The sequence below is a fragment of the Kogia breviceps genome, chromosome 3 (genome assembly GCF_026419965.1).
Source record: "Kogia breviceps isolate mKogBre1 chromosome 3, mKogBre1 haplotype 1, whole genome shotgun sequence".
Taxonomy (NCBI): Eukaryota; Metazoa; Chordata; class Mammalia; order Artiodactyla; family Physeteridae; genus Kogia; species Kogia breviceps.
The window spans coordinates 131,774,930-131,787,401 of record NC_081312.1 but is presented as its reverse complement, the minus strand read 5'-3'; positions in this window follow the sequence as shown (position 1 = coordinate 131,787,401).

Here is a 12,472-nt window from a genome sequence, read left to right as displayed (position 1 = left end):
GCCTAACTCAGGCCCTGAAACTTTCCCTAACTGAGGCCTTGATTCTGTGACTAACACAGGCCCTGCTCATTTCTTTCACTATGACCCGAATGCTGACCCAACAAAGGCCCTGATGCTGTTCCTACGTCATGCCCTGTGTCTCCAGCTAGTGGGCTGACACTAGGCCGCACTCAGGCCTAGATGTTCTCCCTAAGTCAGGCTTTGACGCTGTCCCTACCCGAAACCCTGACACAGGTCCTAAATTAGGCCCTGATTCTCTAAGTAACTAAGGTCTTGACACCAACCCAGGTCATTGGCTGACACTATCCCTGGCTCGGATCGTGACTCTGTCCCAAGCTAATGTCCTGCATCTTATCCTAATTGAAACCCTAATACTCTCCCTAACTAAGGCGCTCACTGATCCTAACTAAGACTTTCACCCTATCTCTCACTAAGGCCCAGAATCAGTCCCTAACATGGGCCGTGCTGCAGTCAATAATGAAAATCCGGACACTATCCTGAGCTAATATCCTGACACATTTCTATCCACCCACCAAACACAGTCCCAAAGAAAGGCCTGTCGCTGTCCTTAACTGAAGACGAGAGGCTGTGCCTAACTCAGGACCTCAAGATTTCCCTAACTGAGGCCTCGATTCTCTGACTCACTCAGGCCCTGCTCATGTCTTTCACTATGACCCGAATGCTGACTCCACAAACGCCCTGAATGCTGCTCCTAAGGCATGCCCTGACAGTGTCTGCATCTAGGGGCCTCACTCAGGCCCTCACCTTCTCCCTATATCAGGCTCTGACGCTATCCCTACCCGAAGCCCTGGCACAGGTCCTAAATTAGGCCCTGATTCTCTAAGTACCTAAGGGCTTGATTCCAAACCTAAGTCATTACCTGACACTAGCCCTAGACCTGAATGTAACCTTGTCTGTTGCTAATGTCAAATTTATCTAAAGAGATTCTTTAGGATGAAATTCTTTCATCTTCTGAATAGAGTTTTCTGAAAAAAATAATGTTTAAACTCTTACTGACCTTAAACAAAATGTACTCAACTTCTGTGGAATATTCCTTTATACCGGCGTGTATGGTTTCCTTCTGCATCTGCGTGTGTTGGCTTAAAGGGTGCTTGTAGGAATGCCTACTGTTATGCTAACTAAATCCCTGATGCTGTCCCTAAATAACGTCCTGAAATTAGTCTCAAGGCTGTGAACCTGTCCCAAACTGAGGCCTGGAGGCTCATCCTAGCTCAGGCCCTGACACTGTCCCTAGCAAAGGCCCTCACACAACTCCTAGCTCAGTCCCTGACACTATACCTAACAAAGGCTATAATGCTAGTCCTAACTCAGGCCCTGACACTGTTTCTAACTAAAGCCCAGCTGCCGCCAATATCTAAAATCCTGAGACTATCCTGAGTTAATATCCTGACCCAGGTCTTACCAAGGTCCTGAAACTGACCCAAAGTAAGCCTTGATGCTGTCCAAAAATGAGGCCCTGAGGCTCTCCCGAACAGAGGCCCTGATAATGTCTTTAAGGAAGAACCTGACGCTGATCCCACAGAGGCCCTTCTGCTGCTCCTAAGTCATGCCCTGACAGTGTCCCGAACTCAGGCCCTAAAGATAAGCCTCACATAGGCCCTCTGGCTGTACCTTCCTTATGCTCTGACGCTGTCTGTATAGGAAGCCCTGGCAGTGGTCCTGATTTAGGCCCTCACGCTGGTCCTAAGTAAGGCCCTGAGGCTCTCAATAACGAAGGTCTTCACGCTTTTCCTGGGTCATTTCGCGACGCTATCCCTGGCCCGGAACCTGACTCTGTCCCAAGCTCATGTCCTGCATCTTATCCTAAATGAAACCCTAATAGTATCCCTAACTAAGCCCTGATTAAACCTAACAAAGGCCTTCACACTATCTCTCACGAACACCCAGAATATATCCCTAATGGTCCCTGCCGCAATCAATAACTAAAATCCGGACACTGTCCTGAGCTATTACCCTGACTCATTTCTATCCACTGTCCTGATACTTTCCAAAAGAAAGCCTGTTGCCGTCCTTAGGTGAAGACCTGAGGCTGTGCCTAACTCAGGCCCTGAAACTTTCCCTAACTGAGGCCTTGATTCTGTGACTAACACAGGCCCTGCTCATTTCTTTCACTATGACCCGAATGCTGACCCAACAAAGGCCCTGATGCTGTTCCTACGTCATGCCCTGTGTCTCCAGCTAGTGGGCTGACACTAGGCCGCACTCAGGCCTAGATGTTCTCCCTAAGTCAGGCTTTGACGCTGTCCCTACCCGAAACCCTGACACAGGTCCTAAATTAGGCCCTGATTCTCTAAGTAACTAAGGTCTTGACACCAACCCAGGTCATTGGCTGACACTATCCCTGGCTCGGATCGTGACTCTGTCCCAAGCTAATGTCCTGCATCTTATCCTAATTGAAACCCTAATACTCTCCCTAACTAAGGCGCTCACTGATCCTAACTAAGACTTTCACCCTATCTCTCACTAAGGCCCAGAATCAGTCCCTAACATGGGCCGTGCTGCAGTCAATAATGAAAATCCGGACACTATCCTGAGCTAATATCCTGACACATTTCTACCCACCCACCAAACACAGTCCCAAAGAAAGGCCTGTCGCTGTCCTTAACTGAAGACGAGAGGCTGTGCCTAACTCAGGACCTCAAGATTTCCCTAACTGAGGCCTCGATTCTCTGACTCACTCAGGCCCTGCTCATGTCTTTCACTATGACCCGAATGCTGACTCCACAAACGCCCTGAATGCTGCTCCTAAGGCATGCCCTGACAGTGTCTGCATCTAGGGGCCTCACTCAGGCCCTCACCTTCTCCCTATATCAGGCTCTGACGCTATCCCTACCCGAAGCCCTGGCACAGGTCCTAAATTAGGCCCTGATTCTCTAAGTACCTAAGGGCTTGATTCCAAACCTAGGTCATTACCTGACACTAGCCCTAGACCTGAATGTAACCTTGTCTGTTGCTAATGTCAAATTTATCTAAAGAGATTCTTTAGGATGAAATTCTTTCATCTTCTGAATAGAGTTTTCTGAAAAAAATAATGTTTAAACTCTTACTGACCTTAAACAAAATGTACTCAACTTCTGTGGAATATTCCTTTATACCAGCGTGTATGGTTTCCATCTGCATCTGCGTGTGTTGGCTTAAAGGGTGCTTGTAGGAATGCCTACTGTTATGCTAACTAAATCCCTGATGCTGTCCCTAAATAACGTCCTGAAATTAGTCTCAAGGCTGTGAACCTGTCCCAAACTGAGGCCTGGAGGCTCATCCTAGCTCAGGCCCTGACACTGTCCCTAGCAAAGGCCCTCACACAACTCCTAGCTCAGTCCCTGACACTATACCTAACAAAGGCTATAATGCTAGTCCTAACTCAGGCCCTGACACTGTTTCTAACTAAAGCCCAGCTGCCGCCAATATCTAAAATCCTGAGACTATCCTGAGTTAATATCCTGACCCAGGTCTTACCAAGGTCCTGAAACTGACCCAAAGTAAGCCTTGATGCTGTCCGAAAATGAGGCCCTGAGGCTCTCCCGAACAGAGGCCCTGATAATGTCTTTAATGAAGAACCTGACGCTGATCCCACAGAGGCCCTTCTGCTGCTCCTAAGTCATGCCCTGACAGTGTCCCGAACTCAGGCCCTAAAGATAAGCCTCACTTAGGCCCTTTGGCTGTACCTTCCTTATGCTCTGACGCTGTCTGTATAGGAAGCCCTGGCAGTGGTCCTGATTTAGGCCCTCACGCTGGTCCTAAGTAAGGCCCTGAGGCTCTCAATAACGAAGGTCTTCACGCTTTTCCTGGGTCATTTCGTGACGCTATCCCTGGCCCGGAACCTGACTCTGTCCCAAGCTAATGTCCTGCATCTTATCCTAAATGAAACCCTAATGGTATCGCTAACTAAGCCCTGACCAATCCGAACAAAGGCCTTGAAACTATCTCTCCCTAAAGCCCGGAATCTGTCCCTAACATGGGACCTGTTGCAATCAATAACTAAAATCCGGACACTGTCCTGAGGTAATTTCCTGACACATTTCTATGCACGATCCTGACACTGTCCCAAACCGGTCGGTGTAATTAAATGAAGACCTGACGCTGTGCCTAACTCAGGCCCTGAAGCTTTCCCTGAGTGAGGCCTTGATTCTGTGACTCACTCAAGGCCTGCTCATGTCTTTCACTATGACCTTTCGCTGACCCAACCAAGGTGTTTATGCTGCTCCTAAGTCGTACCCTGACTGTGTCTGCAGCTAGGGGGCTGACGCTAGGCCTCACTCAGGCCCTGACGTTCTCCATAAGTCAGGCCTGACGCTGTCCCTACCGAAAATCTTGACGCAGGTCCTAAATTTTAGGCCTTGATTCTCTAAGTAACTAAGGTCTTGACACCAAATCTAGGTCATTAACTGACACTACCCCTAGACCTTAATCTAATCTTGACTTTAGCTAATGTCAAGTTTAGGGAAAGAGATTCTTTACGATGAAATTCTTTCATCATATGAATATTGGTTTCTTAAAACAATAATTTTTAAACTCTTGTTAACCTTAAACAAAGTGTACTCAACTGCTGTGGAATATTCCTTCATAGCAGCGTGCATGGTTCACTTTTACATTCTTGTGTGTTGGCCTTCAGGGCTCTTGCAGGAATGGCTCCTCTTATGCTAACTAAATCATCCCTGATGCTGAACATATATAAGGCGCTGAAATTACTCCCGATGCTCTGAACCTGTCCCTAACTACATCCTGGGGACTCGTGCTAACCCAGGCCCTGACACTGTCCCTAACCAAGACCCAGACATTACATGTAACTCGGACCCTGACACTACTCCTAGCTCAGTCCCTGACACTATACCTAACAAAGGCCATAATGATATTCCTAACTCAGACCCTGACACTGACTCTAACTAAGGCCCTACTGCCGCCAATATCTAAAGTCCTGATATTATGCTGAGTTAATATCCTGACCCAGGTCTTACCAAGGTCCTGAAACTGACCCAAAGTAAGCCTTGATGCTGTCCGAAAATGAGGTCCTGAGGCTCTCCATAACAGAGGCCCCGATAATGTCTTTAATGAAGAATCTGACGCTGATCCCACAGAGGCGCTTCTGCTGCTCCTAAGACATGCCCTGAGAGTGTCCCTAACTCAGGCCCTACAGGTAAGCCTCACTTAGGCCCTTTGGCTGTACCTTCCTCATGCTCTGACGCTGTCTGTATAAGAAGCCCTGGCAGTGGTGCTGATTTAGGCCCTCACGCTGGTCCTAAGTAAGGCCCTGAGGCTCTCAATAACGCTTTTCCTGGGTCATTTCTTGACGCTATCCCTGGCCCGGAACCTGACTCTGTCCCAAGCTCATGTCCTGCATCTTATCCTAAATGAAACCCTAATAGTATCCCTAACTAAGCCCTGATTAAACCTAACAAAGGCCTTCACACTATCTCTCACGAACACCCAGAATATATCCCTAATGGTCCCTGCCGCAATCAATAACTAAAATCCGGACACTGTCCTGAGCTATTACCCTGACTCATTTCTATCCACTGTCCTGATACTTTCCAAAAGAAAGCCTGTTGCCGTCCTTAGGTGAAGACCTGAGGCTGTGCCTAACTCAGGCCCTGAAACTTTCCCTAACTGAGGCCTTGATTCTGTGACTAACACAGGCCCTGCTCATTTCTTTCACTATGACCCGAATGCTGACCCAACAAAGGCCCTGATGCTGTTCCTATGTCATGCCCTGTGTCTCCAGCTAGTGGGCTGACACTAGGCCGCACTCAGGCCTAGATGTTCTCCCTAAGTCAGGCTTTGACGCTGTCCCTACCCGAAACCCTGACACAGGTCCTAAATTAGGCCCTGATTCTCTAAGTAACTAAGGTCTTGACACCAACCCAGGTCATTGGCTGACACTATCCCTGGCTCGGATCGTGACTCTGTCCCAAGCTAATGTCCTGCATCTTATCCTAATTGAAACCCTAATACTCTCCCTAACTAAGGCGCTCACTGATCCTAACTAAGACTTTCACCCTATCTCTCACTAAGGCCCAGAATCAGTCCCTAACATGGGCCGTGCTGCAGTCAATAATGAAAATCCGGACACTATCCTGAGCTAATATCCTGACACATTTCTACCCACCCACCAAACACAGTCCCAAAGAAAGGCCTGTCGCTGTCCTTAACTGAAGACGAGAGGCTGTGCCTAACTCAGGACCTCAAGATTTCCCTAACTGAGGCCTCGATTCTCTGACTCACTCAGGCCCTGCTCATGTCTTTCACTATGACCCGAATGCTGACTCCACAAACGCCCTGAATGCTGCTCCTAAGGCATGCCCTGACAGTGTCTGCATCTAGGGGCCTCACTCAGGCCCTCACCTTCTCCCTATATCAGGCTCTGACGCTATCCCTACCCGAAGCCCTGGCACAGGTCCTAAATTAGGCCCTGATTCTCTAAGTACCTAAGGGCTTGATTCCAAACCTAGGTCATTACCTGACACTAGCCCTAGACCTGAATGTAACCTTGTCTGTTGCTAATGTCAAATTTATCTAAAGAGATTCTTTAGGATGAAATTCTTTCATCTTCTGAATAGAGTTTTCTGAAAAAAATAATGTTTAAACTCTTACTGACCTTAAACAAAATGTACTCAACTTCTGTGGAATATTCCTTTATACCGGCGTGTATGGTTTCCTTCTGCATCTGCGTGTGTTGGCTTAAAGGGTGCTTGTAGGAATGCCTACTGTTATGCTAACTAAATCCCTGATGCTGTCCCTAAATAACGTCCTGAAATTAGTCTCAAGGCTGTGAACCTGTCCCAAACTGAGGCCTGGAGGCTCATCCTAGCTCAGGCCCTGACACTGTCCCTAGCAAAGGCCCTCACACAACTCCTAGCTCAGTCCCTGACACTATACCTAACAAAGGCTATAATGCTAGTCCTAACTCAGGCCCTGACACTGTTTCTAACTAAAGCCCAGCTGCCGCCAATATCTAAAATCCTGAGACTATCCTGAGTTAATATCCTGACCCAGGTCTTACCAAGGTCCTGAAACTGACCCAAAGTAAGCCTTGATGCTGTCCGAAAATGAGGCCCTGAGGCTCTCCCGAACAGAGGCCCTGATAATGTCTTTAATGAAGAACCTGACGCTGATCCCACAGAGGCCCTTCTGCTGCTCCTAAGTCATGCCCTGACAGTGTCCCGAACTCAGGCCCTAAAGATAAGCCTCACTTAGGCCCTTTGGCTGTACCTTCCTTATGCTCTGACGCTGTCTGTATAGGAAGCCCTGGCAGTGGTCCTGATTTAGGCCCTCACGCTGGTCCTAAGTAAGGCCCTGAGGCTCTCAATAACGAAGGTCTTCACGCTTTTCCTGGGTCATTTCGTGACGCTATCCCTGGCCCGGAACCTGACTCTGTCCCAAGCTAATGTCCTGCATCTTATCCTAAATGAAACCCTAATGGTATCGCTAACTAAGCCCTGACCAATCCGAACAAAGGCCTTGAAACTATCTCTCCCTAAAGCCCGGAATCTGTCCCTAACATGGGACCTGTTGCAATCAATAACTAAAATCCGGACACTGTCCTGAGGTAATTTCCTGACACATTTCTATGCACGATCCTGACACTGTCCCAAACCGGTCGGTGTAATTAAATGAAGACCTGACGCTGTGCCTAACTCAGGCCCTGAAGCTTTCCCTGAGTGAGGCCTTGATTCTGTGACTCACTCAAGGCCTGCTCATGTCTTTCACTATGACCTTTCGCTGACCCAACCAAGGTGTTTATGCTGCTCCTAAGTCGTACCCTGACTGTGTCTGCAGCTAGGGGGCTGACGCTAGGCCTCACTCAGGCCCTGACGTTCTCCATAAGTCAGGCCTGACGCTGTCCCTACCGAAAATCTTGACGCAGGTCCTAAATTTTAGGCCTTGATTCTCTAAGTAAGTAAGGTCTTGACACCAAATCTAGGTCATTAACTGACACTACCCCTAGACCTTAATCTAATCTTGACTTTAGCTAATGTCAAGTTTAGGGAAAGAGATTCTTTACGATGAAATTCTTTCATCATATGAATATTGGTTTCTTAAAACAATAATTTTTAAACTCTTGTTAACCTTAAACAAAGTGTACTCAACTGCTGTGGAATATTCCTTCATAGCAGCGTGCATGGTTCACTTTTACATTCTTGTGTGTTGGCCTTCAGGGCTCTTGCAGGAATGGCTCCTCTTATGCTAACTAAATCATCCCTGATGCTGAACATATAGAAGGCGCTGAAATTACTCCCGATGCTGTGAACCTGTCCCTAACTACGGCCTGGAGACTCGTGCTAACCCAGGCGCTGACACTGTCCCAAACCAAGACCCTGACATTACACGTAACTCGGACCCTGACACTACTCCTAGCTCAGTCCCTGACACTATACCTAACGAAGGCCATAATGATATTCCTAACTCAGACCCTGACACTGACTCTAACTAAGGCCCTACTGCCGCCAGTATCTAAAGTCCTGATGCTATCCTGAGTTAATATCCTGACCCAGGTCTTACCAAGGTCCTGAAACTGACCCAAAGTAAGCCTTGATGCTGTCCGAAAATGAGGTCCTGCGGCTCTCCCTAACAGAGGCCCTGATAATGTCTTTAGTGAAGACCCTCACGCTGATCCCACAGAGGCCCTTCTGCTGCTCCTAAGTCATGCCCTGACAGTGTCCCGAACTCAGGCCCTAAAGATAAGCCTCACTTAGGCCCTTTGGCTGTACCTTCCTTATGCTCTGACGCTGTCTGTATAGGAAGCCCTGGCAGTGGTCCTGATTTAGGCCCTAACGCTGGTCCTAAGTAAGGCCCTGAGGCTCTCAATAACGAAGGTCTTCACGCTTTTCCTGGGTCATTTCGCGACGCTATCCCTGGCCCGGAACCTGACTCTGTCCCAAGCTCATGTCCTGCATCTTATCCTAAATGAAACCCTAATAGTATCCCTAACTAAGCCCTGATTAAACCTAACAAAGGCCTTCACACTATCTCTCACGAACACCCAGAATATATCCCTAATGGTCCCTGCCGCAATCAATAACTAAAATCCGGACACTGTCCTGAGCTATTACCCTGACTCATTTCTATCCACTGTCCTGATACTTTCCAAAAGAAAGCCTGTTGCCGTCCTTAGGTGAAGACCTGAGGCTGTGCCTAACTCAGGCCCTGAAACTTTCCCTAACTGAGGCCTTGATTCTGTGACTAACACAGGCCCTGCTCATTTCTTTCACTATGACCCGAATGCTGACCCAACAAAGGCCCTGATGCTGTTCCTACGTCATGCCCTGTGTCTCCAGCTAGTGGGCTGACACTAGGCCGCACTCAGGCCTAGATGTTCTCCCTAAGTCAGGCTTTGACGCTGTCCCTACCCGAAACCCTGACACAGGTCCTAAATTAGGCCCTGATTCTCTAAGTAACTAAGGTCTTGACACCAACCCAGGTCATTGGCTGACACTATCCCTGGCTCGGATCGTGACTCTGTCCCAAGCTAATGTCCTGCATCTTATCCTAATTGAAACCCTAATACTCTCCCTAACTAAGGCGCTCACTGATCCTAACTAAGACTTTCACCCTATCTCTCACTAAGGCCCAGAATCAGTCCCTAACATGGGCCGTGCTGCAGTCAATAATGAAAATCCGGACACTATCCTGAGCTAATATCCTGACACATTTCTATCCACCCACCAAACACAGTCCCAAAGAAAGGCCTGTCGCTGTCCTTAACTGAAGACGAGAGGCTGTGCCTAACTCAGGACCTCAAGATTTCCCTAACTGAGGCCTCGATTCTCTGACTCACTCAGGCCCTGCTCATGTCTTTCACTATGACCCGAATGCTGACTCCACAAACGCCCTGAATGCTGCTCCTAAGGCATGCCCTGACAGTGTCTGCATCTAGGGGCCTCACTCAGGCCCTCACCTTCTCCCTATATCAGGCTCTGACGCTATCCCTACCCGAAGCCCTGGCACAGGTCCTAAATTAGGCCCTGATTCTCTAAGTACCTAAGGGCTTGATTCCAAACCTAGGTCATTACCTGACACTAGCCCTAGACCTGAATGTAACCTTGTCTGTTGCTAATGTCAAATTTATCTAAAGAGATTCTTTAGGATGAAATTCTTTCATCTTCTGAATAGAGTTTTCTGAAAAAAATAATGTTTAAACTCTTACTGACCTTAAACAAAATGTACTCAACTTCTGTGGAATATTCCTTTATACCGGCGTGTATGGTTTCCTTCTGCATCTGCGTGTGTTGGCTTAAAGGGTGCTTGTAGGAATGCCTACTGTTATGCTAACTAAATCCCTGATGCTGTCCCTAAATAACGTCCTGAAATTAGTCTCAAGGCTGTGAACCTGTCCCAAACTGAGGCCTGGAGGCTCATCCTAGCTCAGGCCCTGACACTGTCCCTAGCAAAGGCCCTCACACAACTCCTAGCTCAGTCCCTGACACTATACCTAACAAAGGCTATAATGCTAGTCCTAACTCAGGCCCTGACACTGTTTCTAACTAAAGCCCAGCTGCCGCCAATATCTAAAATCCTGAGACTATCCTGAGTTAATATCCTGACCCAGGTCTTACCAAGGTCCTGAAACTGACCCAAAGTAAGCCTTGATGCTGTCCGAAAATGAGGCCCTGAGGCTCTCCCGAACAGAGGCCCTGATAATGTCTTTAATGAAGAACCTGACGCTGATCCCACAGAGGCCCTTCTGCTGCTCCTAAGTCATGCCCTGACAGTGTCCCGAACTCAGGCCCTAAAGATAAGCCTCACTTAGGCCCTTTGGCTGTACCTTCCTTATGCTCTGACGCTGTCTGTATAGGAAGCCCTGGCAGTGGTCCTGATTTAGGCCCTCACGCTGGTCCTAAGTAAGGCCCTGAGGCTCTCAATAACGAAGGTCTTCACGCTTTTCCTGGGTCATTTCGTGACGCTATCCCTGGCCCGGAACCTGACTCTGTCCCAAGCTAATGTCCTGCATCTTATCCTAAATGAAACCCTAATGGTATCGCTAACTAAGCCCTGACCAATCCGAACAAAGGCCTTGAAACTATCTCTCCCTAAAGCCCGGAATCTGTCCCTAACATGGGACCTGTTGCAATCAATAACTAAAATCCGGACACTGTCCTGAGGTAATTTCCTGACACATTTCTATGCACGATCCTGACACTGTCCCAAACCGGTCGGTGTAATTAAATGAAGACCTGACGCTGTGCCTAACTCAGGCCCTGAAGCTTTCCCTGAGTGAGGCCTTGATTCTGTGACTCACTCAAGGCCTGCTCATGTCTTTCACTATGACCTTTCGCTGACCCAACCAAGGTGTTTATGCTGCTCCTAAGTCGTACCCTGACTGTGTCTGCAGCTAGGGGGCTGACGCTAGGCCTCACTCAGGCCCTGACGTTCTCCATAAGTCAGGCCTGACGCTGTCCCTACCGAAAATCTTGACGCAGGTCCTAAATTTTAGGCCTTGATTCTCTAAGTAAGTAAGGTCTTGACACCAAATCTAGGTCATTAACTGACACTACCCCTAGACCTTAATCTAATCTTGACTTTAGCTAATGTCAAGTTTAGGGAAAGAGATTCTTTACGATGAAATTCTTTCATCATATGAATATTGGTTTCTTAAAACAATAATTTTTAAACTCTTGTTAACCTTAAACAAAGTGTACTCAACTGCTGTGGAATATTCCTTCATAGCAGCGTGCATGGTTCACTTTTACATTCTTGTGTGTTGGCCTTCAGGGCTCTTGCAGGAATGGCTCCTCTTATGCTAACTAAATCATCCCTGATGCTGAACATATAGAAGGCGCTGAAATTACTCCCGATGCTGTGAACCTGTCCCTAACTATGGCCTGGAGACTCGTGCTAACCCAGGCGCTGACACTGTCCCAAACCAAGACCCTGACATTACACGTAACTCGGACCCTGACACTACTCCTAGCTCAGTCCCTGACACTATACCTAACGAAGGCCATAATGATATTCCTAACTCAGACCCTGACACTGACTCTAACTAAGGCCCTACTGCCGCCAATATCTAAAGTCCTGATGCTATCCTGAGTTAATATCCTGACCCAGGTCTTACCAAGGTCCTGAAACTGACCCAAAGTAAGCCTTGATGCTGTCCGAAAATGAGGTCCTGCGGCTCTCCCTAACAGAGGCCCTGATAATGTCTTTAGTGAAGACCCTCACGCTGATCCCACAGAGGCCCTTCTGCTGCTCCTAAGTCATGCCCTGACAGTGTCCCGAACTCAGGCCCTAAAGATAAGCCTCACTTAGGCCCTTTGGCTGTACCTTCCTTATGCTCTGACGCTGTCTGTATAGGAAGCCCTGGCAGTGGTCCTGATTTAGGCCCTCACGCTGGTCCTAAGTAAGGCCCTGAGGCTCTCAATAACGAAGGTCTTCACGCTTTTCCTGGGTCATTTCGCGACGCTATCCCTGGCCCGGAACCTGACTCTGTCCCAAGCTCATGTCCTGCATCTTATCC